The sequence below is a fragment of the Fukomys damarensis genome, unplaced genomic scaffold, assembly GCF_012274545.1.
Source record: "Fukomys damarensis isolate Sample0158 unplaced genomic scaffold, DMR_v1.0_HiC HiC_scaffold_39, whole genome shotgun sequence".
Lineage (NCBI taxonomy): Eukaryota > Metazoa > Chordata > Mammalia > Rodentia > Bathyergidae > Fukomys > Fukomys damarensis.
Genome location: NW_022900951.1, coordinates 113,039,748 through 113,044,700, shown reverse-complemented (window position 1 = coordinate 113,044,700; position 4,953 = coordinate 113,039,748). Strand labels below are relative to the sequence as shown.

The window sequence follows — 4,953 nt, the reverse complement described above, 5'->3', positions numbered from 1 at the left end:
TGCATTGAATCAGTATAGAAGTTTAGGAAGTGTGGCCATTTTTACTATTATTGCTTCTTCCTACCCAGGAACAAGGGATATCTTTCCATTTTCTTAAATCCTTTTGGTTAATTTAGTTTATTGGTACTTTTTAAGTATACAGTACAGTTACATTCATCACTGGGCTCTTGTAACTTTACATGATGTATCTTGGTTCTTATTTTTACCCCATACTCCTGCCTTCCCTTCACCTCCAATACCCTCCGTATTTACAAAGACTTTCTTTCCATTTTTTTACTTTTCTCATATTTTTCTTTTCCCCTATTTCCTTTCCCCTATCTTTCCCACATCTCCTACACATTTAGCCCTGTTCTTCCTATTTCATATTATCAGTTATACAATTTAAATCTTATTTACACTTTTAGTTTTTTCAGATCAGAAAAACTATTTGGGGGCCAGGGATTTAGCTCAGCAGTTCGGTGACCTGCCTTGCAAGTGCAAGGACACAAGTTCAATCCCCGGTATCAAAAAAAAGAAAAAAGAAAAACTATTTGGTATTTGCACATATGCCCTATTTATTCACTTCAGAGTATGGCCTCAATATGCATCCTTTTTCCTATGAAAAACTCTAATTTCTCATTCTTTATGGCTGAGTAGTACTCCATTTTATAGAAAAACCACATCTTGAGCCGCCCCCTCCCCTGTATGTGCCACCATTGCTCCAGCACCAGGAAGGTAGGCCCTCCCCTGATACCTCAAAAAACTAGGATTAGAGGTTCTACTTGACTCAGACATCCCTCTTCTGGGTGTCTTAAAGAATTAAAAGAATTGTACTAGAGTGATATATGCACACCCATGTTTATAGCGGCACAGTTTGAAATAGCTAAAACTTGGAAACAGCCTATTTGCCCATCAGGTGGAAACTGGATAATGAAGATGTGGTTTTTCTATAAAATGCAGTACTACTCAGCCATAAAGAATGAGAAATTAGATTCACTCATAGGAAAATGGATGCATATTGAGGATATACTCCTAAGTGAAAAAAATAAGTCATACATGTATAAATACTGAATAGTTTCTCTGGTGTGAATAAACTATAATAGTACATAAGATCCTAATGAGATAGCTAACATTGTGAGATGGGAAGAAAGGGGCTAAAGGTGTAGGGAAAGTGAGAAGGGAAGGGGAAAGGTAATAAGGGAAAGAGAAAAAATTGGCAAAAATGAAAATATGGAAATAAAATGTTTGTAAATGGGGAGGGGAGGAGAGGTTGAAGGGAGGGCAGGGACAAGGGGAAAAAATGAGAACCAAGACCTGTCATGTAAAGCTACAAGATCCCAATAATGAATATATCTGTACTGTATAACTAAAGTGTACCAATAAACTCAATGAAGAAAAAAAAATAAAAAATCACACCTTCATCTAGTCCCCAGTTGATGGGCAATTGGACTGTTTCCAATTGCTATTACAAACTGCTGCTAAAAACATGGGTGTGCATATATCACTGTGGTATGATTATTTTAATTCTTTTGGAAAGATACCCAGCAGAGGGATAGCTGGGTCAAATGGCAGCTCTCATCCTAATTTTTTGAGGTATCTCCATAATGATTTTCAGAGTGGTCACACAAGTCTACAGTCCCACCAACAATGGAGAAGGGATCCTTTCACCCCACAACCCTGCCAACATTTGTTATTGGTTGATTTCTTGATAGCAGCCATTCTTTCTGAGGTGAGGTGGAATCTCAGTGTTGTTTTCATCTGCATCTCTCGAATGACCAGCAATGTTGAGCATTTTTTCATATATTTATTTTCTGCTTTTACATCTTGTCTGAGAAATGTCTGTTAATTTTGGATGCCCATATCTGGATTGGGTCTTTATATTTGGGGGGCCTGATTTTTTTGAGTTCTTTATATATTATTGATGATATTCCTTTGTCTGAGGAGCAGCTGGTAAACATTTTTTCCCACATTGTTATTTGCCTCTTAGTTCTGTTGCTGGTTACTTTTGCAGTGTAGAAGCTTTTTAATAAGATGAGATCCCAGTTGTTGATTCTTTGTGCCAGTTCCTGTGCTACTGAGGATTTGTTCATAAAGTCTTTTCCTATGCCAATGTCTTCAAGAGTTCTGCATAACATCTTTCAGCAAATTTAGTGACTCTTTTTTAATATTTAAATATTTAATTCAGTTTAGTGCATGGTTAAAGATAAGGGTCTAGTTTTTTGGGGGGATGGTTTTTTGGGTTTTCGTTTGTTTGTTTGTTTGTTTTTGGTACCGGGGATCGAACTCGGGTCTTGCTCTTGCGAGGTGGGCGGCGACACCACTGAGCTAAATCCCTGGCTCCAATAAGGGTCTAGTTTTAATCTTTGGCAGGTTGAAATCCAGTTTTTCCAGCACCATTTATTAAAGAAGGTATCTTTCTTCCAGTGGGTATGGTTGGCTCCTGTGTCAATGACTAGGTAGCTGAGTACATCTGTAGTTGTTTCTGTACCTTCCAATCTATTCCACTGATCCTTGGGTCTTTTTCTTTGCCAGTACTATGCTGTTTTTATTACAGTGGCTTTGTATTATACTTTCGAGTTGGAAATTGTGATATCTCCTGTCATGTCTCTGTTGCCTAGAATTGATTTTGTTATTCTAGGTCTCTTCGGGTTCAAAGTGAATTTTTGGATTATTTTCTCTAGTTCTGTAAAATATACTGTTGGAATTTCAATCAGGATTGCATTGAATCTGTATAGCAGTTTTCGTAGTATGGCCATTTTCATTATGTTGATTCTTCCTACCCAGGAGCAGGGGATGTCTTTCCATTTTCTTATATGCTCTTCCATCTCTTTTTTCAGAGTGCTGTAGTTTTCCATATAGAGGTCTTTTGCTTGATTCATTAGATTGAGGCCTAGATACTTCATTTTTTGCATGCTATTGTTAAAAGAATTGTTTCCCTAATTTCTCCCTCAGGGAGTCTGTTATTTGTGTACAAGAATGCTATTGATTTTTTAGTGTTGACCTTGTATCCAGCCACTCTACTTAATCTGTCAATTAAGTCTAGAAGAACCACCCCCACTGGAGAAAAGATAGCCTCTTTAATAAATGTTGTTGAAAAAACAGGATTTAAACCTGCCAAAGATTAAAACTTAACTCATAGCTTTCACCATACACTAAACTAAAATCAAACTGCATCAAAGATCTAAATATTAAAACAGAAAGAATAAACTTGCCGGAAGATAAGTTAGGCAGAACTCTGCAAGACATTGGTATAGGAAAAGACTTTATGAACAAATCCTCAGTAGCACAGGAACTAGTACAAAGAATCAACAACTGGGATCTCATCCTATTAAAAAGCTTCTGCACTTCAAGAGAAACCACCAACAGAGCTAAGAGACAACCTACAGTGTGGGAATAATGTTTTTACCAGCTGTTCCTCAGACATATGTTTATTATCTGAAATATGTGTAGAATTTTAAAAAACCAGACCCCCAAAATTTAAAGACTGGATTCAAAAATGGGCTTCTGGGCCACGACCACCACTACAGCCAATTCCGGAGCCAGAATAGCTGCCCCTGCCACCACCACTACAGTCGCTGCCAGCATAAGCTGCTGCTTGAGGACTGGGCTTGGGATGGAAGTGGTCACCACTCTCAACTTTGCCGGAAGTGCCTTTGCCCCCAGCAGTCCTCCTACGGGAATGACCATGGACAAAAGTGAGCTGGTACAGAAAGCCAAACTCGCTGCGCAGGCTGAGCACTATGATGATATGGCTGCAGCCATGAAGGTGATCAGCAAAGAGGGGCAAGAACTCTCCAACGAAGAGAGGAATCTGCTCTCTGTTGCCTACAAGAATGTAGTAGGTGCCCATCATTCTTCCTGTCGTGTCATCTCCAGCATTGAACAGAAAACAGAGAGGAACAAGAAGAATTAGCAGATAGGCAAAAAATATCGTGAGAAGATACAGGCAGAGTTGCAGAACATCTGCAATGACGTTCTGAAGCTGTTGGACAAATACCTTATTCCCAATGCTAACCAACAAGAAAGTAAAATGTTCTATTTGAAAATGAAAGATTATTTTAGGTATCTTTCTGAGATCACATCTGGAGATAATAAACAAATCACTGTGTTGAACTCCCAGCCAGCTTACCAGGAAACATTTGAAATTAGTAAAGAAATGCAGCCCACCCACCCAGTTCGACTTGGCCTGGCATTTCATTTCTCAGTCTTTTACTATGTGCTTCTGAATTCTCCTGAAAAGGCCTTCAGCCTGGCAAAAATGGCATTTGATGAAGCCATCGCTGAATTGGATACACTGAATGAAGAGCCTTACAAAGACAGCACACTGATCATACAATTACTTAGGGACAATCTCACCAGTGGGCATCAGAAAACCAGGGTTATGAAGGAGACACTGGGAAGGGAGAAAACTAATGTCTGTTGTGCTTTGTGATCTATTCTGTGTTACTCCACATGTATCCCTTTGTGCAATAAAAAGAAAAAGAAAAAATATTCATACAACTTCAGTTATTCACAGCCTCAATCTCACAGAAATGGTCCATGGGATAAATAAGTGGTATCAGTCTAAAACTCAGATTGGTTACACAAATGCCACAGCATTTTGAAGTTTTGATTTTGATTAGCATTGACAGGACTACTGTGTTTAATTTTTAAATACTGAACACTGTGATTGTGGGGTTTTGTAACTTAGCAGAAATCTTACTGGTAGAAAAATATATCTGAATTATATGCAAATTTTTGGAAAGGTTAATCTGATATCAAAATGGTCACTAAAATGCAATTCTATTGTAAAGATGTACAGAAACTTATAGATTATATTGTGATTCTGGGACTTGGAGTGAGGCACTTACCCTTTGGTCATTCATAATAATTCTGCCTGTGGTTCAGGGATTAGAGACACTTAACTAGTTTGGGTTGTTGCCACTCAAAAGTTCATGACTACAAACTACAGTGTCTTCCTCTGAGGCAACTCAA

At 38.3% G+C, this 4,953-nt stretch overlaps 1 pseudogene; it reads left to right on the top strand.

The window, feature by feature from the left end:
- The first annotated feature begins 3,650 nt into the window (after positions 1-3,650).
- LOC104873706 lies at positions 3,651-4,392 on the top strand (annotated as a pseudogene).
- Positions 4,393-4,953: the final 561 nt, after the last annotated feature.